The sequence below is a fragment of the Tamandua tetradactyla genome, chromosome 10 (assembly GCF_023851605.1).
Source record: "Tamandua tetradactyla isolate mTamTet1 chromosome 10, mTamTet1.pri, whole genome shotgun sequence".
NCBI lineage: Eukaryota > Metazoa > Chordata > Mammalia > Pilosa > Myrmecophagidae > Tamandua > Tamandua tetradactyla.
The window spans coordinates 27,474,840-27,501,378 of record NC_135336.1 but is presented as its reverse complement, the minus strand read 5'-3'; positions in this window follow the sequence as shown (position 1 = coordinate 27,501,378).

The window sequence follows — 26,539 nt, the reverse complement described above, 5'->3', positions numbered from 1 at the left end:
AAAAAAACTTCTATTTAGCAGTACCTGTGATTTAATCTTTTGTTTCAGCACTCAGGCAACTCTGGTTGCATTTTGATCTTTAATTCAGTGTTGGGACCCACAGATCAGCAGTAGTTTATTTCTTAATGTTCCATTTGGCTACGTGGGTGAAGGAACACGCTCAGTCATCATGGAGCCAATAATAGTTGATAGTTTTGGGGTTAGTGCACACCAGTAATATTTTATAACACTGGCATGACCGAGTAGTATAGCTCAATTTTTAAAAAGTGGGGGAGAAAAACTTTTCAATAAAAAAAATATGTTGTTCAAATTGTGAAGAACTAAATTGCTCTACTTTAACTTGTTTTCTAAGACAGGAATCCAGAATTAATCTAAAAAACTCATCCTGCCATTCAAATCAGTTCATTAATCAGAGCCAGCTCATAGCCATCCATTTTACCTTCTCCTAACCTTCTATCAGAAAACATGGAACTCCTTCCTTTCTCACGATTATAAAGAGCTCATCATGAGAGAGGAGGATTAGTTGAAAAGAGAAGATGACACAGAAAGAAAAATTAAAGCCCTGCCATAGAATATGGAGAAAAAGTATCATAAAATTCATATGCCTGGATATGTCATCAAACTTATTAACTGCCTAAAGAGAATAGATGTTTTCAATTGAATCATACCAACTTTTATCTTATATTTGAAGACAGGAAAAATATACATCCAATGTATCTGAGTTTATGGGCTTAAGTATCTGGCTCACAGTCTTGTTTCCTATGAAACATGTTGAAATAACCCATTTTCCTTTTGGCATTAGGGGTTGCCAATGAGATAATTCTGTTTCAGTCCCCTGAATATCTAGCAATACTTTATACTCCCGAGAGTACTCAAAAAGAGGCAGGATGGGGAGGAGGCAGTTGGCAGGGAGGAAAAATGCCTTTTTTTGTAAAACAACTTGGGAGACATTGCCAGCATTTTTAACTTCAGTGAGAAGCAAAAGAAAATAAAAGCATTTGGAAATCCAGGGCCTCAGAATCTCTTTCCATTCCATTCCTGTCTTTCATCCATTCCAAGATGCCATTAGAAACCAGAGCAATTGTCAAGCAGTGTCTGACACTTTAATGTCTGCTAAGGGTGTTTACTTCTGAGGAAGAAACTTGGGTCTAGGGAGAGAGGACAGAGTATACACAGAGATTCTGGAAAGGAGACCAGGTCACAGTTTAGAAGACAGCTAATGATTTAATCCGTATTGTCCTTTGCATAACAAGTCTTTAGTGACTCCCCAGGACTTTACCCATCAACTTTTATTTAAAGGCTGAAGCCCACCCATACACTTTCATTTTCCTCTTATGCTTATGCCTGTCCATGTAACATAGAGATAGCTGATGTTTTCACAGTATTTTATGGCATTTAAAGCACTTACTTCTCCATTCATTAGGTCTCTTTGTTCTCTAAGCAATCCTACTTATAAGCACAGATGGGAAGACCAAGTCAAATAGATGGAGCCTTTACCCAAGAGATGAGAGAGATCTATCTAGCTGTAATATCTGTTCACGTATTAATCCTCTCTCTTCTCCAATAGTGAAATCTTGCTGTCAAAACCCACCTACCCCCTTTAAATAATCAAACACATTTCTTCTGGGAAACTAGGCCTTCTTTTTTTCTCAATTCATGTGTTTCAGATAGAGTTGACTGTACTTCCAGTGTTAGAATATGACTCAGGTCTGACCTATTGAGTATCACATTTACTTGGGAGGGCTGTGGAATTTAACCAGGGCTAATGAAATGCAATTATATTGGGTTGCATCTGAAAAAATAAAGAGCTTATCTCTTTTCCACAGGACATGACCCTCACAAGTTATTCTAACAACCATCATATAGAGTCTAATATTGGGAGCAACTATGAAAGAAAAATGTTGAGAGATGGAGGGCAGGCAGGTCCACATGGTACTGTATGAACCCTTGCATCAAAACATTTATGAAGGGCAATGCTCTGTCTTTCAGTTAAGTAAAATAATACATTTCTTTTCTTCTTAAGCTAGTTTGCATTTTGTTTTTTCCTCATTGCCATAACTGTGTCACCCAATGTTCGAGGTATATCCCTCCTCAAGATATACCCCAAGACAAAGAAAATGATCTTCAAGATAGAAGAATAGGATATAAAAGGTCGAACAGTGAGAACTACAAAATATTTTATCTTATACCAGGTACTTCTTTTCCTGAAAACAGCATAGTGCCAACCTCTGTGCCTTTGCATGCACACATCCCACTCTTCCTCTCCTACCTACCATACTCCACTTAAAAACCTAGGTTCACGTTTTTCCCTTCTCTGAACTCCCATAACATTATTATTCATATAACTAGTCTCGGTACTTAATTACATAGAATTTGTTAATGTTGTTTTTATTTATAATTTTGGATGTGTTGTATTTCCAAACAGACTGTGAAGTACCTGAGGATGGCAACATGTTCTTATACTACATTTGTATCCTCACAATACAATAGCATGTGTTATGAAATACTCAACTTTGTATTGAATTTTTAAAAGGCAGTACAATGGGAATGACAGAAATTCCAGATGGCTAAAAGGGGAAAGAATTGATAGGTAATAAAATTAAAACCAGAATATCAGCTTTGTGATTCAATGTAAGCTTTAGGAATTTATCTTTCAAGAAAAGCAGCACATACTTACTTCTGTAAGTGACAATATCTCCTGTACTGGGAATTAAGAACATACACAGTATAGCGGAGTCCTAAGCCCGCAGTAAGACTTCAACAAACATTTATGAAGTCTATTCAGGACTTGGGCCCCAATGCAACTTACAACTCTGTGGAAAAATTCTGCAGTTTTTTTTCAATGATAATAAATTATCCAAAACTTTCTTCATAGCTTATTTTTATGGTTTTTCATGTGTTAACAATTGATAAAAAATAGTAAACGACTATTCTGACAAATCTCTACTATGTGCAAGACGTTGCCAGACAAAGAGGCACTTTGCATTTATTATTTCCAATCCTTAAAAGAAGTTGCAAAGTATGTATTTTATTGATATTTTAAAAATAAGAAAGTAGTTTACAGAAGTTAAGTGGGAGTTCTATCGGGGGGGGGGGGGGAATGGACCAGAAAACCAAACAAAACTTTTTACCAAAAGCCACGTTGAAAAATTGGCTAAAATAATACAATCACCCTTTAAAGAGCTGAACATACAAAAAACTGAGAGACATCCTCAAGAAGCAAACACGAAAGAGTGCTCTGAATCCAGAGGAACCAGGATATGAGCTAAGGTTGCAGCAACTCTGGGAGAGAGAGGACTCCTGCTTTTTGTAACCTAGGCCCCTTGGAGTTTATGCCCAGACAGGATCAGGAGATGAATCAAGGCATGGAGTTAGAATTAAAACCAGAAAACTGGAGGGCTATAAATTTAATGAAAGGATGAGAAAAAAATCTATCCACAAGCATAGGGAAATGACAGAAAAGTTTGTTTTGCCATGGTCAGGGCACTCATAGGGAAAAAATTGAAGTTCCCCTTAAAAACTAGCATTCATAGAGTGAATTTACCACTCTCCAACTCTATGAACCATAAAAATGTTTTCTGGCCTGTTAAAGCCCCTAGGGCACATGGCAGAAACAAACAAGCAATACTTTCATTTACAAAAAAATTGAATTAGCTTATAAATCAAACACTGTACAACACATAAGTAAAATCTCTTTGATAAATATATGCCACCATGCAAAATGAATAGTAGGATTATATTCCTATGACATTCAAATTATGGAACTATCAGATATACCACAAAATAAATATTTTAAATGGAGTGAAATGTAGCAGAAAGGATGGAAAAATATAGGGAGGAATAAGACACTATAAATGAATAACAGAAAATTTTAAAAAAGAACAATGTGGAACATCCATAAATAAAAATTTAGTGGTTTAAATGAAAAATAAATCAACAAAAGATACAAGGATTTTATTTCTGAAGATTGATTTTGGGTTCTCAAATATTTATTACAACAGTATCCATATCTTTTCTATGCCTAAAAAACACCTAATTAAAATTAAAAATTAAACTCAGGGAACAGTTTGAACAGATTATATACAAATGAAGAGAGAATTAATTAACATGAAAGAATGTGTGAAATAACACCCAGAATTACATTTAGAGAACCAAAGAGATGAAAAATATAAAACAGAGTTTACTCGTAACAGAATAACAGAGTTACGAGTATATAGGACAGAATGAGAAGGTCCAATATATGTCTAATGGGATTTCCAGAAAGGGAAAATAGAGAGAAGTAGGAGAAGCATCAGCTGAAGAGATAATAACAGAAGATTTTCAAGAAATGAGGAAAATTTTTCTGCAATGGTGAAACGAGGCCTGTATATAATTATGCCTAAGAGTCACTCCCAGACAGCCTCTTTTGTAGCTCAGATATAGCCTCTCTTTAAGCCAACTCTACAAATAAATTCACTAGATTCCCCCCCTTTCCCACTACCACCTAGGACATGACCCCCAGGAATGTAAGTCTCCCTAGCAATATGGGACATGACTTTCAGGAATGAGCCTGGCTCTGGCATCATGGGATTGAGAATGCCTTCTTGACAAAAAGGGAGAAAAGAAATAGAACAAAACAAAATTTCAGTGGCAAAACTTTAAAATTCTGAGGGTTACCAACCACCGTGGGATTATGACAATTTTCTTACATTGTTGCTGGGGGTATCAATTTGTATAATCACTTTGAACAGATATTTGATAAAATCTTATAGAAAAGTTAAAAATACGCATTACTTCAACCTAACAACCTTACTCCTAGGTATATATCCTTGAGAAACTGTTTCAAAAGTACACATGGATTTATATTCAGAAATATTTATTATACCCAAAATTTGTAATGATTGAGAGAGGACTGTAAACAGCAAAAGTGCACATCCTAGGAGCAAGGAGTGACAAATTATGGCACAATAAAACATCATACTGCATAAATTTCAAATACAATGTTAAGTAACAGAGTCAACAGATTATCTATATACATATGAAGTCAGCAGAATATATGCAATATAGTATTATATAAAGCTTAAAAACTTATAAAACAACACTATATTGTTTATAGATTCATGGATATTAAGTATAAAGTTTTGCATAAGAATAATAACTACTAAATTCAGGCAGGGTGGCTAGGAAATGGGATCAAGGAGGAATACACAGTGGACTGAAACTAGACCTGTAAGGTTTTATTTCTTTATTTAAAAACTGCCTGAAGACTCTGATTCCACATCCCCTCTGTCACTGCAACATGGCCATTTAACTCACAATGTTGGTAGATAAGATTCCTCCTGGGCATTCTGGAAAGCTCTTGGTGGATCCCAGTGTCCTGCCAGCTGTGAACTACTGAGTCTGAGGGGTCTCCACATCATGAAATAATTAGCCACATTGTCCCCTACTCTAAGTCTTTCCAAGAATTGGAAAGCTGATCCTAAAATTCACGGGGAAATGCAAGGGACCCCAAATAGCCAAAATAATCATGAGAAAAGAGGACTAAGTTGGAAGACTCACACTTCTCAATTCCAAAACTTAACTACACAGCTTCAGGAACCAAGACAGTAAGTACTTCAGCTCTGGTATGACAAGCTACAACCCTAAGGGTTTAGATCAGCCTTGGTCAACATGGAGCCAACAGAACTTGTTGTGATGACAAGTCATTGACGCGCCAGTCATGTGTGAAAATTACCAACCAGTCCAAGGGATGGTTCATCTGAAACCTGAGGCCATGGGGGACACAGTGACAACAGGGATGCAAAGGAAGTTCAGGGGTACAGTTGGCCAAGTTTAGGGTTGAAGGGTCTTCAAAAGAATGAGGGAGCAGTGGTGTTTGTTACCTTGCTTCGGTCCCAATGAATCCATCATGCACACTGCATCAATCACCCCAAGAAGTCCCCAAGGCCCTTCCCAGAGCACCAGGATCTTCCCCAATTTATGGCTGGGCAGAAGTTTTGGGGGAAAAGTTGTCTTTGTTGCAAAAAATATATGTCTGAGACTCTTCCATATCTCTCCTGCATCCTACCCCAAGAAAGAGCAGTGGGCTTCTTGCATATTTCCCGGACTCTGACTTCCCAAGCTGGCCCAAGACCCTGCACCCCATCACAGCAAGAAACTGAATATACAAATGGACAATGGTCAGACCATATAAAAACAAAAATCTCACACAAGACCTGTAACAACCAGGAAGCCAAACCATAAACCCTATAACAATCATCTCCAAATAGGCAAAACTTTATCAATAATGGATAGCTTCCCAAAACTGTGTCCACATTTCCAAGTCTGGATAGACCAGAGAAAGCTAATTATGCCCCCCAACCCATCACATAGGCTGCCCCACTTTTAGTGAGCCCACCTCCAGCTTTCCAGCATCAACAACTTCCCATCAGAGAATACCAGAATTCTTCCCTTTTTCCAGTACAAAGGTTTCCTGCTCTTCTGTGTGCCTTAAAGTCTCCATCCAAAACAAGTGATGATGGCTGACTCCCTTGTTAGGGCAAGCTCTGAATAAAGAGCCTTTGTCCTCCTAAAAAAAAAAAAAAATGCCTAAAGCAAAAATATTAAATGATAAAATTAGACAAATTAGATGGTAGGTCCAAGGATGACATTTTATTTATCTTTGCACTTTTCTTTATGGTTAAAATATCTCATATCTTTTTAAATATATATAACCACAGCACAGATATAGTCTGTTTATGAATTAACTAGATCCCACCAACCCCTGCCACAAAGAAGAAAAGGGAGAAAGAGAAAATGGATAAGGAAGAAGAAGAGGAAGATAAAAAGAAGGAAATAAGCAAGTTTAAATGACTTGTCCAAAATCATAAGTTAATAGATTATTGGGTAGATACACTAGCCCAGCCACAGTCATCCCTTTTCTATTCTGCCAAACTGGTGAGGCCAATCTGAATTAGAGTTTTCCAGTTTCAGTAGGCTTTTTAGTTTGCAGGGGTTCACCCTAGTCCTGCTTTGTGAGCCACTGTGCTGATTTGAAGCTGTTATGTATCCCAGAAAAGCCATGTCCTTTAATTCTCATTCAATATTGCTGGGTAGGATCTTTCCTATTGTTTCCATGGAGATGTGATCCATCCAATTGTGGATAGTAAATTTTGATTAGATGATTTCCATTGAGATGTGTCCCCACCCATTCAAGGTGGGCTTGCTTACTGGAGTTCTTTAAGAAGGAACCATTTTGGAAAAAGCTTTACAGCCACCAGAACCAACAGAGTCCACAAAACAGACAGAGCCTCAGGGAAGCTGCTGAAGAAGCCTGAAGAGAAAGCTAGCAGACGTCGCCATGTGTCTTTCCAGCTGAGAGAAAAACCCCAATCGTCAGCCTTCTTGAACCAAGGTATCTTTTACTAGATGCCTTAATTTGGACATTTTCATGGCCTTAGAACTGTAAACTTGCAAATCATTACATTCCCCTCTTCAAAACCCATTCTGTTTCTGGTATATTGCATTCTGGCAGCTTACAAAATAGGGCAGCCACTTTGATTCATCTTCCACACCCTCCTTCCTTTCCACCCAGTTTCACTCATTCTTCATCCTTTCTTATCCCAGAAATCAAAGCAGGTACCATGGCTTTGGCAAAAGAGTCAGAATTAGAATAAATAACACTATGAATATACATGATGTGGTGGTCTGAAGTTGTTATGTACCCCAGAAAAGGCCATTTTTTTAATATTCATTCCTGTGGGTGCAGATCTATCATAGCTCAGACCTTTGGGCTAAGTAATTGCAATTGGGATGTGATCTACCCCATTCAAGGAGGGCCCAATCCTTTTACTGGAGTCCTTTATGAGGGGATAAAACAAACAAACAAACAAACGAAAGGGAGAAAAAGCCCAGAAAGCACAGAGAAAAAGCCCCCAGAGGAGCTGAAAGAGGAAACCACAAAACTCAGGAAGAGCAGGACCAGCAGACACCAGCCACGTGCCTTCCCACGTGACAGAGGTGTCCCAGATGCCAGCGGTCTTTCTTCACAGAAGTATCATCCTCTTGATTTCTTAATTTGGACATTTTCAGAGCCTTAGAACTGTAAATTTGTAAGCTAATAAATTCCCTTTGTAAAAGCCAACCCATTTCTAGTATATGGTATTCTGGCAGCTTTAGCAAACTGAAACACACGGGTAAAGGCAGATGGGATCATTCTCAGCATGCTGTCTTCTTATAGTTCACATGAGAAAATTTAACCTGTCTTCATTGTACAAATCATCCAGACATGCCTTCAGCTTATTACTCAATAACTTAATAAGTTTTGTGAAGTGCTTTCTCTGAGCTTACTGTTGTGCTCACAGTTGCATGATCTAGGAAGAGGAAGAAGTTAACCAAAGATGTTGATGACACTGAATAGCAAAACATTGCACATAATGAAAGCTCAGTAATGAAAACAAAGCCTCGAGGTCTTAAATATGGAAAGAAAATAAGAGCATGAACTTGAAAAAATGTAAACTGTATATAAACTAAGACAAACTCATCTTCGGAAGAATTATTCCAAACCACAGATATTCATTGGGAATGAAAAACAGGCTGAAAAGGACGAGGGAGTGATAGATAAGAATGAATGTTGGTGATAAATATGAATAAGATGTGCAATCTCAATGTGATATGCCAGCAAAAAGGGCTATTGCTTTTTGGATTACATAAGAAAAGGAAAGGAGTCCCAGAAAAGCAAATTATCATTTATCTTATAAAAACTGATTAAACTCTACCTAAGCAAACACTGCATTTGTAACAACTTGGGAACTGTTCATAAATAAAAGAATGGAAATTGTTCTGAATAGGGCTATCTGAATGGCTAATGGAATGGCTTCTCAAAGACAGCTAACATTTTCATTCAGTGTCCATTATGAGCCTACCTCTTTGCTGGGTCAAAAGGTATAAAGAACTTCCAATCAAGTTTGGTTTCACTGCTGATTGGAATTAAAGAAGAGAGCATGCACTAACTTTACTATTTTTACTCTTACAAGGGAAAGCTTCCCAACAGTACAAATCACATGCATGTTTTGTTTCTGTTTTGTTTTTAATTTACTTTTAATCTCAGGAGTTAACAAATTGGCTAACTCTAGCGCACAAGCCACATCTGTAATAGCGACCTTCATCTCCACTGCCTTTGTCAAGAGGGCTCAGAAATATAAACTGAATGATTAGAAAGAGACCCCCTTTACTGTTAGAATCAACAGTATGGTATGTTTGGAAGACTGCCTAACGGCTCTTCCCCCGGTCTCTCTGCTGTTGTTAGAATTTGCTCTTTCAAATCAAACTGCTCCACCATGAAGGCCCTGCCTTTTCTCTCTGAATGCTATAGGGAAATGTAAAAAGTTTCATTATGCCTCTAACTGATAGCACGGTGTCATTTACAGTGGAAATTTTCTTCTCAGCCTCTACCCAAAGTGCAATGTGGGATATTAGCCACTATTATTGTCAATCTAAGACAATGAAGGAAGCTTCCCGTCAGAGCTGAGTGAAGTCTCCACATGAACAAGGAGATAGTGATACATCTGGGAATTTTAAAAACATAATAAAGTTGCACAGACACAAGATGGAGAAAGAATGGCTTTGCATAGGAATGACTGGGGAAGACAGCATGGATTGCAATTTAACCAAAAAATAACCATGCGGCTCTAGAGTCTAGAAAGCTCTAGAGGACTAGGCTCAGTTCGAAGCTTAATAATAAATAACAGTTAATATAGCTAATACTTATTATATATCAGGCACTGTGATAAGTGTATTGCAAACATTAACTCACTCATCTAATCACCACCGTATTATCATCTTCATTTTAGAGATGAAGAAATGCAGCAGAAGAGAGATAAAGGAACAAGTTGAGGATAACAGAGATAATACTTTTGCAGAAGTGAGATTTGAATCCAGGCAGACTGACATAAGAAGTCAAGCATGAATAATTGTATTACATTGCTCATGGCATTTCAAAGTACAATATGGGAGTCAAAAACAAAGATAAAAAAGATGAATGCAATTTTTGTTTTTTGTTTTTTTAATAAAAGTTACAAGGTTAATTTGAAGTAAGTGAGTTATTTATCCTGAAAAAATATATATATAAAGGGGTTCTCACTAGAGGAGGAAGAGAAGGAAGAGGAGGGCAGAATGAAGAAGAAAGAGGACACATTTTCATCTATTTGAAATGTTTCCATTCCAATAATTTGCTTGAAACAGGCACATGGCTTTTGACACTATTCTTGTGCAGTTTAAATGGCTGTTTCATTTGGAGGATTAACTGTTCAAGATGGGCTTGTGCTTGTTTGCATATACTTAGCAATTAAGAAAAATTGATTAACAGAATTCATTTTTTCTAGACTGTTTTATAGGCAAAAGCCTATTTTTCTAGACTGTTTTATGTTTATAGGCAAGTTTGGAGGAGAGACCTGTGTTACAAAAAATGGATAACACCAAAAAAGAAAGGGTATCCTAGAAGTATTTCTTGATTTCACATGATTACCTTTTCTTTTTCTGAATGTCTACCCACTTCAACCTAGAGGTTAGATCGACCTAACCTCTGCTGTGAAACTCTGCTTCATCCCCTTATTTCTTCCATCATGACTATCCACTTCCTCGATTAATCCAATCCAATTATACCAACTCAATGCACATCAGTGGGCATAAAAGAAGGACTCACTGTGTAACAGGCGTTATGTGAGTTGCTATAGACACAAAGATGAAGAAAACATGGATCTTCCCCAAATAAGACCACAAACTAACAGTAAAGATGAATGTAGAAATATTGGAAATATAAAGTAGAAACAATAAATTCCAAAAGAGAAGGAAAGCTGGCTGTAGAAAGTCAAAATCTAATTGAAGTATTTTGAAAAGTTTTCTGAAAAAAAAGAGCTGGGTTTGGATTAGGCCCTTGGTAGAATTTATATGGGAAAGGGCATTCTAGGGAAGAGGATCAGTATGAATAAATGCACAAAGTATATTTTTGAAAAATTGAGAGACATCATTTGGCTAGAATGTAGGATATTTATATGGTAGAAGTGACCAATATAGTTGCAAAAGCTATGTTGGAGTCATAGTGTAGAAGATCTTAAAATTTTAAGTTTTGACAAAGAGCCACAGGAGTGGCAACCACCATTTCAGAGACCTGTCTTTGCTCATCATGGTAAGAGTAAGTTACGACGGCATAAATTAATCTACTTGCCCTTTCATTGCAGGAGAATAGCAACTTCATATGAAGTAGCGTATGAAGATGGCTGCCACACTGCCAGTCTGTCCATAATAATAAAAGCTTCCTCCTGGCCATGCAGTTATGCTCCTGGGCTCAGAAAATCTCTCCAGATTCTGCTTCTGACCCTATGCCCTGTTCCACTGTCCCTGATTTCTCCCAAATTAATCCTCACTTTGTTCCGCCCTCTGCCCAACCTCTGGATACTGGTACGGCGACTGACCAGACATCTGGACTCTTCATTCCAATGGTTGTCTGGGATGTTGTCTTCAGATCCCTGCTGGTTTCATATTCTGCAGTCCAAGAGTGGTTCAGCCCTATTTATCCAACCCAGGCTCTGAGACCCATTGGGACTGCTGCCCCAGAACTCCATTTGTCGGGAAAGATTAACAGACATTGTTTACTCAGAGGAGAAGAAATTTCCCAGTGTCTCCAATTCCCGTGCTTTATAGAAAGAACTGAAGCCATGCAGTGAGTGTAGCTGGATTCATAAGCTTGAAGAATTCCAGACAGGAAAACTATCTGGAGATCATCTAGTTCCATCTTTCTTGTGTTATCAAGGAGAAAAGTAACATTGTTAAGTAGCTTATTCAAAGTCATCCACAGTGGCACACAGAACTGACGTCTCCTGACTTTCAGTCCAATATTTATTTGTTAGCAGTTAGAATATATAAAGTATTAACTATCTAAATTACAGATATTATCAAGACCACAGTGACTGCATACTTTTTATCCACATCCTATAGCATTTTATCATGTCACCCTGCATTGCTCATTAACTGTTCCATTCAATCATCTTTGCTTCCCAAATGGATTGAAATTCTTGGAGGACATGCACTAGCTTATCTTCCTGCTTCTCCCAGCTGCCTAGCATGGTAATAGACACAAGGTTGACACCCAACAATTACAAAGAAGAGGTGAATTGTGTATTATATTTAAATATATGATATATTTTACCAGTGTACTATTGGGAGGGTAAAATTGTGGGCAGTTTTTTTTCTTTTACTTTTTAACGTTGAGATTTCGATATATTAATACTATATATTAGTATTATGAAATAAATGAGAACTAATGGCCCCATCTATCATCAACAATGTAGGAATCCTGGGGTGATTCTTGTATCTACAGGTGAGAAAAATAACTGTAGAATCATTTCTCAGCAGTAATATCTAATCTTGTATTAATATTTTCTTTGCTGAATTAAGCATGGTATCTCCCCTGCCTCTTTCCACCTGTCCTCATTCTTTACCTGCAACAAAATTATAAATGTAGAGAGAATTCATACTACAAAATCGGGTAACTTGAACAAAGTGGATGTCATTTCCCCTTTAACAGTCACAGAAGAGTGGCTTTAATAAGATTGTCCTAAAGTTGGGATAGGGGCAGGGGTGGTTAATGGAAGAATTACCAAATTTTGTAAGACTTGTCTTCTGAATTAGGACATTCATGAGTAGCAGCCTAAACTTTTTCCTCTACTTTTAAACCTATAGGTGCTTAAAAATTCAGTTGGTAAATGTAATGTTTTCTTCAGAAATTTTGGAACAAATGTATAATTAATAACTATTAGTACTAATTTTTGTATTTACTATTTGAAAATGCATTCTGTTTTCTTAAGAATTGCTCTGGCCTTCATGGTTAAATACAAAAAACAAATAAATGAACAAAAAAATATCCCATACCTCCGGCATTTGAAAGTAGAATTTGCTGGGCTATAAAACCAGTGAGTTATTTGTCATGCAGCTTAATTCCATCATAAAATGCTAATCAGCCTTTCTGTCACTTTGCTCTTGCCCCATATCTTTTTATGAGAACATTAACATGGTTATTACAGAGCAGAAACTCTTATGGCTGCAAACATACTTACCATTTATGTATATATTTCCCCCCAAAAAAAGTTGCAACCAAAAGCCCCAGACTCTGAGTTAACCATAATCCTAGTTTTGGGTATGGGCGGACTCAAGTTTGATGTGTCATCTGGATGGTGGCATCAAGTAGCCTGGGCCAGAGTTGGCTTCCTCTTGCTCAGACCATTGTGCAAGGGTGAAGCTATGGGTCATTCCTCCCAGCTTAGCATAGAGCAACTGAGGCTTCCTTTGTTCAGATAGCAAAACATAGGCAATATATTAGGGGGCTCCTTTTTAACAATCATTCCAATAGAAGCATAGACCCTAGAAGGTAGCCTCCCAACAGCTTCAGAGTTGGAATCTCATCCCTGAAATTGAAGCTGTACAGATACCAGAAAGCCACCCCTCACTTATGCAATCAGCATTCCAAGGTAACTCATTATTGACTGGCAGGGGAAGGACTAATTCTTTCCAAACACTGGGCCTTTACTATATCAGCTGTCAAGCATCTTATATCTCAGTAACTTGCCCTGTGACCCACAAATAAGCCTATGTCCTACAGAACATTTTGTACCAAATTATGGGCTTTGATCTCAGACATTACTAAATTTAAATCTTGGCTCCATCACTTGCTGTGTCCATGACTGTCTTGAAGTCACTTGTCTTTTCTAAGCCTCCAGTTTATTGCTGTTGCTTGGAAAGTTGTTGTAAACATTAGAAATAATGTATGAAAACCACTTGGTACAAAATAATGGTAATCATTATTATTATCCTTATTACTTTTACTATTATTATTTTCAACTGTAACTAATTGGCATTCAATTGCTTTAACTATACTCTAGCACAACTCTTTCTATCTTTCAGCTAGATGTTTACCCATGTTTGACTCTCCTGTTTTGTATGTTTTCACTTGGGCTGCCTTAGGTTCTCTTTGGAAGTACAGTATACATCACAAGTAAATTGGTTAATTGTCTTGTCCAAAAAAAAGGAAAGCAAAGAGGGTCTCCAGCGTTCTTGATGGTTGCTCAATCCCTGGTTTTTAAAAATTCGAACCAGGGAGTATCAGGAAAACCATCTTCTTACCATGAACACTGTCCCTTCTCCCGTTAGTCACTAGTCCAGAAATCTGCATGCAAACCCCACTTTACATAACACCCACACATTTGAGCAAAAAATTAAAAATTCACTCATTCTCATGTTTAGTGACTTGCAGACACACTGTTCAGATGACTGAAAACATTTTCACTTCCCATCTGTATATCTTTGAAACTGTGCAGGATTTCCCTTAAGTATAGTATTGATGATGATAATAATAATACACCTATATATATATATATATATATATCACAAATTAACAGAATTTCCAAACTTGTTGGAACAAGGGTCCATAATAGACCAGCCTGCCTCCCTTGTCACCTGCTCCTTTACCACCACATGGGCTCCTCATAAGGGCAGATCAGGGACTTCATAGTGGGGAAAGTCTGCAAGAGAGCTTGCAGAAAAGGCTCTGAGCGCCCCTTGGAGGTGAGCACTCTGAGTACTCCCTGTCATTCCTGCCAGTAGCTGTGAGATGTCCAGCAATCAGAAGCTGATTGTCATCAAGAAGAAAATTCCTGTCAAGAGTCACTTAAATTGTATCACTCAGGAGGAAAAATCAATAGCAACAATCTCACAGACATTACTGATTTGAAGAGCCCCCAAACCCTTCCAACTCACACTAGGTAGCTATGTTACTGCACTTACATGGGTGTAAAAGAAGAGGGAAAATGCAATCCCACCACTGAACAACTCCTCTCCCACCTCTGTACAGCCTGGCTCATCACTCACTCCCTGCCATTCTCTCCAGTCAGAAAGAACGGGAAAGAAATATTTCTGCATCTAAGTTTGAATGAATTTTATAATTTCTTTCCTATATAAGTGAATTTTCTTCCATCCTCTATTCATTAGTTCACTCCCCAAATGCAAACCGAGCTCCCCTTTTCTTTGCTCTGCTTTCTTTTCATGAACACTCATTAAGGACTCACAAAAGGCGATGCCTTGCAGATTGGAGCCAGCATTCTCTCCCAGTTCTGACCCATGTTCAGTAAAAGACGATTAGCATTAGCAATAATAATAGGAAATGGATGCATGCTGCTTAGCATGGATGGTCTGATAAGTATCCAAGAAAGCAGGCCTGATTTGAGGAAGCAATTGTTATGTATTGCATATTCTGTTCTCATAAAGAACTTTTTTTGTAGGTCTTTGTCTGGAGAATTTGCCTTCTCTGAGAATCATTCAAACTTTTCCTGGGTATAAGAGAAAAAGGGTTTTGTTGTTATTATTTTTTTTTTTTAATTTTTGGTAGCACATCTACTGTCTGTAGACTAACTCTGAAAAAAGGCCTAATTGCATAATGTATTTAGTATCTTCATTTAGATATGGCAGAAACGTATTCTGGAATGGATATCCATTTTAATAAATCCTAATAGCTCTGACTCTGAATGAAAAATTGGCTGAATAAAGCATGATTTAACAAAGGCAAAATGTTTATATGTTTCCTGGTTTGAAAAAAGAAGAGGTGAGATTTTGGCTCAGTTTCCATTGAACTCACTGTCAATCGTCAAAAAAACCCCAAATAAAATGTATTTCCATACAAATGCTTAAGGAATAAATTTATTGAAAATGTAAACCAAGTTTCCAAAGAAATGTGAGGTCTTTGGGTCATTTGCTAATTACATGATACTACACTGGGTGGGAGGTTGGGGAGTAGCATACAGAGTACTGGGTAATTGATAACTGCTGATATTACAGGAAACAGCATACTGAGCTTCTATTTACATCAAAGGATAATGAAATAAAAAACATTATCTCTGAAGGAGACTTCAGAGATTATCAAATCTAATTTCATTCTGCAGATGGGGATACTGAGGTTCTAATTGTTTGAGACTCTGACATGGGGATACCCAAGTTAGTGATGGAAATGTGATCAGAACATAAGGAGTGTGACCTCCAACCCAGGGCCCTGTCACTATTGCCACCCTTACCATCAAATATCAGAAAGGATTAAACAGCAGGAAGAAGAGTATAGACAATGGCTCTTGATCCTCCCAGTGCTTCAGACCCACAAACCAATTTCGGGTATGAATGGATAGCCAGTGTCTTCATTTAGGGGGTGGAAGGGTAGTTCAGTGGTAGAATTCTTGCCTGCCATGCAGAAGACCCAGGTTCGATTCCTTGCTTATACACTTACCAAAAAACAAAACAAACAAACAAGCAACAACAACAACAACAAATTCAACAAATGGTACTACAATAATGGGATACTCACATGGAAAAAGAATGAAATGTGACCCCGCCATACAGCATACACTATCATTCTAGTTTGCTAGCTTCCAGAATACAATATACCTGAAACAGAATGGCTTTTAAAAAGGGGAATTTAATAAGTTGCTAGTTTACAGTTCTAAGGCCAAGAAATTGTCCCAATTAAAACAAGTCTATAGAAATGTCCAATCAAAGGCATCCATCCAGGGAAAGATCCCTTGGTTCGAGAAGGCTGATGAAGTTCAGGGTTTCTCTCTCAAGTGAGAAGGCACATGGCGAACACAATCAGGGCTTCTCTCTCAGCTGGAAGGGCACATGGCAAACACAGCGTCATCTGCTAGCTTTCTCTCCTGGCTTCTGGTTTCATGAAGCTCCCCAGGAGGCATTTTCCTTCTTCATCTCCAAAGGTTGCTGGCTCATGGACTCTCAGCTTCGTGGTGCTGCAGCATTCTCTGCTCTCTCTGACTCTCTTTCATTTTCCAAAATGTTTCCTCTTTTATAGGACTCCAGAAACTTATCAAGACCCACCCAAATGGGTGGAGACATGTCATCACCTAATCTAGTTTAACAACAACTCTTGATTAAATTACGTCTCTAAGGAGATTATCTGATTACAGTTTCAAACATACAGTAATGAACAGGGATCATTCTGCCTTTCTGAAATGGGATTTGGATTAAAACATGGCTTTTCTAGGGGACATGCATCCTTTCAAACCAGCACAACTATATATACATAAATATACACACTAATACATGCCTGTCCACAAGGAATACTGCCAAGACCCACCAGCGAAAACAAGAAACCACATTAAGGGGGATGTCAACAAACAGAGATAAATATAAACCTGCAGCATCCCTCTTTGGAGGACTTTTCTCTGCCTTTAGTTGAAGAAATACTGAAACAAAGCAAATGGAATTTTCTTTACTGCACATCTTATATCAGGTTAGTTGATTGCTTATTTTAATATGTTTAGTTATAACGCAGCTCTTGAACTTACTAAGTCAATCATTTTGTGTTCTTTACTTTATTGATTTCTGATTTTATAGTTATTTATTCCTTTATTCTTCTCTTTTTACATGTTTTTAGTGCTGCTACTCTTTTCTACTTTCATAAATTAGGTTGTTCATGTCTGTCTTCTTGTTCTTATTTACTATATGAATATTTAAATACATTAAGGACACACCTTTTTTTTGGTGAATTTATCTTTAGTTATATCCCTCATGTTCTGATGTTTAATGCACTTGTTTTAAAAAATGTATAACTATTCTCCAATTTCAGTTTTATTTTACCATTAACCAAAGAACAGGTTATAATGGAGGTTTCAGTTTACAGATGGTATAAATCTTTGTTTTCTAGTTGGTAATTAATCTTTAATATTATTGTATTGGATTCTAAGAATGTTGTGTGTGACTATGGAAATATTTGGAACCTTTACACGTAACGTAAGTCCGCTTTTGTACATTTTTCACAGTACTTGTTAAGAAGGTTTTTTCTGACTTCCAGTCAACCAAGATGGTAGCATAGGACCCTGTATGGTTCTGTACACCCAGAGAATCTTTCAACAGCTAGCATAAATTGGCAGAACCATCTTCCTCAAAATTCCAGAGAAATAGTTAAAGGTTTGCAATAACAGGGCAAATGTCAAATCAAGAAAACATAACCAAAAAATGGCAGGAGAAGCTCAAGACACACTTGCTTGCTTCCCTCCCACTTAACTCCCCAGTGCAGTGTAAAGCCAGCCTGTGGGTCCCTGGCCCTATGCTGGAGGGAGCAGAGTAACCCCTATGCGCATACTGGAGTTCATGTATGTCTGTGCCAATCTATCAAGTGGGAACCTGGAAGACTGAACCAGGACATTCATCTGTTGGTCACCCTCCCAGCTTGCTCTGCAGACAGAAACAACTTGTATATAGCTAAGCTGTGTAAGAAACAATGAAATGAAAGTGGCCTGGGGCAGGAGATTGCCCACTTAACCCACCCAGGAGGGGGAAAAAGTCAATTTTGTAGGGGGTAGAAGAGGCCTTGGAATTCCTGTAAATGTAAATTCCTATAATCTAAGGTCAAGAACACAAGCCCAGAACAAAATTTGGGCTCTGAAAAGACTAAGAAAATCTTACCCTTTCACCTTGAGCAGATCTTCTTGCTAGGAGAACTAAACTGAAGGAAAGAACTAGCTATCACAAAACCAATATGAAAACTGTAAAACATTTTTTGCATTGGTTTGTTGTTTCTGTTACCTTTTGCTATTAAAGGAAATCTCGGTCATATGACTAGCTTGATAAAAATTTAAGGAACAGACAGTTCAGGGACTAAAACCCAAAGTTAACACATTGAAATGTTTAAATGCACAGTTTACAGGAAAAGATTAGTAGACAAACAATGAAACAGGAAATGATGGTTCATCCAAAGGAACAAAATAAAACTTCAGAATCCATCAACAAAGATGACTTTTTAAAAATGACCTTCAGTATGCTCAAAGTGATAAAGGAAAACATGGAGAAAGAACTAAAAGATTTCACGGAAGTGATTAAAAAACTATATGAGCATCTCAACAAAGAGAATGAAATTTTAAAATGGAGCCAAAGAGAAATACTAGAGTTGAAGACGACAACGATTGAAATAAAAAGTTTCCTAAAGGGTTTAAAGAACAGATAAGAGCTGGCAGAAGAATGAATCAGTGGACTCAAAGACAAGACAATTTATATGACTCAGGATAAAGAGCAAACAAAAAAAAAGTGACCAGAGCTAAAGAGACTCTGTGAGGAACCATGAAGTATGCCAATATATACATTATAAGAATCTCAGAAGGAGAAGAAAGAGAGAAGGGGGCAAAAGGAATATTCCAAGAAATAAAGGCAAAAAACACCCCAGGTTTAATGAAAGACATCATTATACACTTTCAAGAATCTCAAAACCCCATAAAGGATAAACTCAAAGAGAACCATACCCAGATCCATTGTGGTCAAGCTGTCGAATGCCAATGGCAAGGAGAGAGTTCTGAAAGCTGCAAGAGAAAACTAACAATTTCTCTACAAGGGACCTCTAAGAAGATGAAGTGCTAATTTCCCAAGAGAAAACATGGAGGCAAGAAGGTAGTGGGGCAAAATATTTGAAGTTCTGAAAGAAAATATCTGCAGTCAAGACTTTTAAATCTGGAAAGGTAAGGGAGAGATAATGAATTCCCAGATAAACAAAAGCTGAGGGAGTTCATTATCACTAAACCTGTTCTAAAAGTAAAGTTAAGGGGAGGTTTTCAGACTGAAAGGACAAAACGCTAGGAGAATGTATCAAAATACACAAAGCAATAAACATCTCCAGCAAAAGTAATGATAAGGGTAATTCTAAGTGTCATTACTATTGTATTGAATTGTTTGATTTGTTTAGAATCTGATTTCTAACAGATTTTAAAATTCAAATGCATGCAAGTAATGATAAGTCTATCATTTGGATATACAATGTATAAAGATATAATTTAAAACAAGGATGCTAAATTTAAGCCCCAAGATAATCACAAAGAAAATATCTGAAAAATATATACAGAAGGAAATGAGAAGTGGCTCAAAATGGTACACCGCAAAAATAAATAAATACTGAAGCAGGCATTAACAGAGAAGCTGAGGGATAAAAACAGTATAAGCCTTACAAGGACCAAATATTAAAATGGCAGAAGAAAGTCCTGCATATTGTAGTTACTTTAATGGAAATGGATTAAATGCTCCAGTCAAAAGGCAGAGATTGTCAGAATGATAAAAATGTATGACCCAACTATATACTATTTACAAGAAAATCACCTTAAATTCAAAGACACAAGTAGATTGAAAGTGAAAGCTTGAAAAACTAATTCATGCAAACAATAACCAAGAGGGATGGAGTAGCTACACTGATACCATATACAAAAGGTATTAAGCAAAAAATTTAACAAGGGACAAAGAAGGGCATTATATACCAATAAAGGAGTCAATATAAGAAGACATAACAATTATTAATATGTATGCACCTAAAAGCAGAGCCCCAATATATGAAGCAAATACTGACAGATTTGAAAGAAGAAATAAATGGTTCAGCATTAAAAGTAGGGGACTTCAGTGCACTACTTTCAATAATGGGTAGAACATCTACAGAAGTTCAGTGAGGAATTACAAAGCTTGAACAATATTAAAAATAAACAGACAAATATAGAACACTTCACTCAACAGTGGAATGCACATTTCTTCTCTAGGATACATGAAATGCAAATCAAAACCAAAATGAGACACCATTTCACACCACTATAATAGAATGACAACTATTAACAAATGGAAAATAACAAGTGTTGGAAAAGATGTGGAGAAATAGGAACAACCATTCATTGTTGGTGGTCATGTAATATGGTGCAGCCACTGTCGAAAATGATTTGGCAGTTCTTCAGGAAGTTAAGTATGGAATGACCACATGACCAGGCAATCCCACTTCTAGGTATATACCAAAAAAAATTGAAAGCAGGGATTCAAACAGAAATGTGTATGCTGACATTCATAGCAGCATTGTTTATAATTGCCAAAGTTGGAAGCAACCCAAGTGTCAATCAACAGATGAATGGATAAACAAAATGTGGCAAATATACACAATGGAATATTATTCGGCCATGAAAAGGAATGATGTTCTGATACATGCGACAACATGGATGAAACGTGAAGACAGCATATTTTGTGAAATAAGACAGGCACAAAGAGATAAATATTTATGATCTCACTTTATATGAAATAGTTTGAATAAGCAAACTTATAGAATCAGCAACTAGAATACAGGCTAGTATTGTGGTGGTAGGAAATGGGGAGTTAATGTTTAATTGGTGCAGAGTTTTTATTTGGAGTGATGCAAATTTTGGTAATAGATTATGGTGATGGTATCACAACATTGTGGATTCAATTACTTCCACTGAATTGTGTTTTTCAAAGTGGCTAAAAGGGGAAATTTTAGGTTGCATGTATGTTGCCAGAATTAAAAAAACAAACAAACATAGAACTGTGTACAACACAATGAACCCTAATGTAAATTCTGGACTATATTTAACATAATTTTAGTAACTTTTTTCACCAATACTAACACTAATATTGTCATTGCTAATTATCAACACTAATGCAAAGTGTCAATAATAGTGAAAACCGAGAATATGGGAACTCTGTACTTATGGAATGATTTTTCTGTAAACCTAGAATTCTTCTAATAAAAAACATAATGTCTTTAAAGAAGGCATTTTTATCTGCTTTCAGATTATTGTGCTCTATAGATTGACGCAGATATGTCAGTTAGACCAACCTGGTTGATTATGTTTTCTAGGCCTTCTACATCTTTGCTTACTCATTTGTCTACTTAATTTGTCAAGGGACTGAGGGAAAGTTATTAAATTCTGCTTCTGTTAATGTGTTTCAGTCTATTTCTCCTTAATAGTTTGGCTCTATTTTTTTTATGGTATTTGATTTGGTGAGTATTAAATCTTCATTGAGGTTAGGACCACCATGATTTTAATGTGTCCTATAGCACCAATCAAAGGAGTCCAAGGTTGCTGGCATATGAATAAAAGAAGAAGGACAATAATTGGAAAGTTAAGTTGACATTAAAAAGACAACTGAACCTGACTTGGTGCTATCTCTTTTTTAAAGCCTTCGCTAAACTTCCCAGACCCAAATGACCTTCCCTAACTGCAAAACATTCAAATTAGGGCTCTCCCATGGTTTTTCATATATCCTGCCTTATGGTAGTGGTTTGAGAACTTCTTTTAAGGCTAGAAATGTCTTTATAGCCCTCATAGCACTTAGTACATTTTATTCCTTTGTATCTAGCAGTTGCTTGGTAAATAGCAGAGGAACAGAATTTATTCATCAAAATAATAGCTTCAGTGGCCTTCTAAGACATGTTTCCTTAATGGTACACATGAAAACCTAGGTTGATACTTTGTCTTTTATGTCACTAGGTGCTCTACTTCCCCAACATCCCCCTTTCCTTAACGCTTTACCCTCAGTTGCAGGAGGCAAGGGCTATTTTAAATTCCATGGGTGCATCACAGCTTTTGACTTGGAATGTGAAGGATTGGAGAATGTATTTATATAGTATGGATGCCACTATGGTAGAGAAAGGGAGGGAATGTGATGCATGAAGGTATAGAAAGTTGGTGTTTGTGGAGAGCCGCCTCCCGGTCGGGCCTAGTGGACACGCTGCAGCCTGCTCTAGAGTTCCCCCCGCCCATCGAGTGAGCCAAGATGGCGCTCACATCCTGCTTCCGTGTATGACTTACATATCCGCCAACCGTGCCCACCTATCACCACTGTATACGTGGCGTCAGCCCATTGGACCCCGATTATGTATATAAGATGTTACCCGGATGAGGTGGGGAGAATAACCCACAAGGAGCCGTACCTGACGGCCGCATAGAGGTTGTTCCCCCGTGGGGAGTCTTCCCCCGCGTGGAGCCTGTATTTGAGAAAGCACGCTTAACCCCAGTAAAGATCTGTACTCACAACCGCTGCGTGTTCCGGACTCGCGTCTATCACCAAGGTTAGTTTGTCTGCGTCTATCTCTCTCTCTTTTTGTCTCCCTTCCCGGCCGGAGACCCTGAGCTGAGTGAGAAGTCACGAACAAGTGGTGGCCCGTACGGGGAACCCTCTCTCTCCGAACTTCCGGAGTTCGCAGTGGACTTTCTGCGCCTGATCACCGCGGAGAGGTGAGTACCTATTATTAAGTGGGAGTTAAGGGCCGCGGGCTTTCAGGTAGCCCCGGTGACTCGGGAGAGCTCCCCGAGTGAATAAAAGACAGTACCGACTGCAATCATGGGGCAGTCTGAAAGTTTACCTCTGTTAGCTCCTTTAAGGACCCTCTTGAAGGAGCGGGGTATCTCAATTAAGAAAAATTCCCTCCTGCGGTTCCTTGATGATGTGGCAACTTTCGCCCCTTGGTTCCCCCAGACCGGGAGTCTTAGTTTGCCATCTTGGATAAAGCTTGGCAGAGACATAGACAGGGCGCGCCGTACAGGCTTGTGCATGGACCCGATCCTAGTCCCTGTCTGGGAGGCCGTCCGCGCCTGTCTTGAGGCAGAGGTTGCTACAGGCCTCGGTCTGCCCCTTGCCCTGCAGCAGGCACGGCGCGCGCTTCAGGAGGCTCAGTCGGTCTCGTCTGCAGACGGCTCCTGTAAAAGTGAGCCGTCAATTCATAAACCGTCCAAGCCAAACAACAGTTCAGACACCTCTGATTCTGAGTCAGATAGCGGTGAGACCGAAGGTGCGGATGCGCCTCCGTTAATCGATTGGGAGAGGCCCCCTGTCTCGCCCACGCAGCCCTCCGCCCCGCCAGTGGTCACTGTAGGGGCGCGGCAGTTTCCCAGTGATCCCGGCAAGAAACCTCACCGAGAGCTCCCCCTAGTGTCCGAATCCGGTAATTACGCTGGTCCGCCTTTGCGGAACCCGGAACCCCTTGCAGGCGGGTCGGGGGAGGGGCACCTACAGCTGTATCCCCCACCTGAATACTCAGGCCCTCAAGACCCCATATCATCAACAAGTGGAAGGAGGCATTTCTGGAAATGGGTCCCCTCTTTAACCTTTAGACCTTTCAGTATACTAGGTGGGTACCAACCGCTTAAGCCAGAGCCAACCCCAGAAATGTACCCGGTTATCATTAATCCCCAGGGTAACAATCAGTATGAAGCATATGATTACAAAGTATTAAAGGAGTTGAGGCAAGCCATCCATCAGTATGGCCCCAATGCCCCTTTCACATTGAATTTGGTTGAGAATCTTTCTGCCCTGTGCCATACTCCCGCAGATATATACCAGCTGGCCCGTGCTTGTCTGCCACCGGGCCGATATATAGATTGGAAAGCATGGTTTGAGGAGTTAGCTGAAGAGCAAGCCGCAAAAAACGCGGCGGGGAGACGCGGCGGTTGGAATGCAGATATGCTACTAGGGAAAGGTGCCCACTCACAAAACCAAACAGGGTTCCCTACAGAAGTCTATGGACAGATCTTTCGTTGCTTCATAGGCGCTTGGAAAAGGTTAGCAGGTCAGGGAGAAGCTCAAGCTTCACTTAGCAGCATACACCAGGGCCCCACTGAACCATTCGTTGAGTTTGTGGCCAGAATGCAAACTGCAGCTGAGAGAATTTTCACAGACCCAGGAATAGCAGAGACTGTAGTTAAACAAATGATATTTGAGCAGTGCAATAAAGAATGCAAAGTAATTCTAGTACAAAACAAGGGAAAGAGCTTGACGGACTGGGTTCGGCTGTGCAGGGACGCTGGCAGCCCGTTAACTAGTGCAGGCCTAGCTGCCATGCTGGCCAGCTCCTTACGAATAAATGCAGTGCAAACCGAAAACCCAGGAGCAAAGCCTAAAGGATGCTACCAATGTGGCCGATCGGGACACATAAAAAGAAATTGCCCTAATAAGGACCAACCAACCACCGCCCAACAATTTAATAAGCCTCATGCGACAGCCAGACTCTGTGGCCGTTGCCATAAGGGACCCCATCGCGCAGAAGACTGTAGATCAGCCTTCGATGCGCAAGGTAAGCGCCTTTCTGGCCGTCCTGAGCAAATTCCAAAAAACGGGCAGAGGGGGTCCGCCTTTCCGGTGGGCCCCCTTACTGGCAGTGTGACGACGCAGCACCCGTCCAGCTCCGCGCCTCCCATGGATCAGCAGGACTGGACCTCTGTGCCACCTCCAGGCTCGTACTGACCCCATCTATGGGAGTCCAATCAGTGAGAACCTCCTTTAAAGGGCCCTTACCGCCAGGTACAGTGGGGCTCCTTTTAGGGAGAGCATCTACAGCCCTGAAGGGACTAACAGTGATACCAGGTATTGTGGACCCAGAGTCCACAGATGACACCCGGATTATGATACAATCTCAGCAAGGCACCTTAGTTATTGAAGAGGGTGATAGGATAGCACAGCTTCTACTCCTACCCAGCTTGCATGCACTCCTTCCAAGCAGAAACAAGCAGAGAAAAGATAAGGGAGTTAGGTTTACTGAAGGAGTTTTTGAGGGCCTTCATATGTCCTTAGAGAATCGACCCATGTTGACTCTTAAAGTGCAAGGCCGACCCTTCTTAGGCCTGCTAGATACCGGGGCCGATCGGTCGATTATAAGACAGCAAGAATGGCCCCCTGCCTGGCCGACGTGCAAGGCGGAAGAAACCATTAGAGGAATAGGCCATGTCTCAGCACCCATGCTGAGTGCAACTGCCCTTCATTGGGCAGATGAAGAGGGACATCAAGGTAATTTTCAACCCTATGTACTAGCCTTGCCCGTGTCCCTATGGGGAAGAGATATTCTAGCAAAAATGGACGTTACCTTGACCAGTAACTGTTCTCCAACTTCAAAAAGTCTGTTAAAAGGAATGGGATACGTCCCTGGCAAAGGATTGGGAGTCTCATTGCAAGGGCATACAGCGCCCATACAGGCTGCCCCCAATTCTGATAGACGAGGCCTGGGTTTTTCCTAGGGGCCACTGAGGGGAGACTCCCACCCACACCTATAAGACTCAGGTGGAAAACCAACACTCCGGTGTGGGTGCCTCAGTGGCCCTTACCAAAGGAAAAACTTTCAGCACTCCACGCTCTAGTATCAGAACAGCTAAAAAAGGGCCACGTCATTCCTTCCACATCACCTTGGAACACTCCCGTATTTGTCATAAAAAAGAAATCAGGTAAATGGAGACTGTTGCATGATTTAAGAACCATCAACAACTGCATGGAGTCCTTAGGACCTGTTCAAATGGGGTTGCCACTCCTCTCGGCCCTGCCAAAACACTGGCCTGTTTTTATCTTAGATCTTAAGGACTGTTTCTTCTCCATTCCACTTCATCCCGAAGACACTCCAAAATTTGCGTTTACTGTGCCCTCTCTTAACCATGAGGAGCCATGCCACCGCGTCGAGTGGACAGTCCTGCCCCAGGGCATGACTAATAGTCCCACCATGTGCCAGCTATATGTTGCTGCAAAGCTGGCCAACACTCGACAACAGTTCCCCCAAGTAAAAATCATTCACTATATGGATGATATTCTGCTTACCCATAAAAACACTGACATTCTCAAGACAGCTCTATCACATTTAGTCCTCACACTTAGAAAAGCCAACCTAGAAGTAGCCCCTGAAAAAATTCAGATGGCAGAAGTTTCCACCTTCCTAGGAGCAAAAATCACGCCTACTCATCTC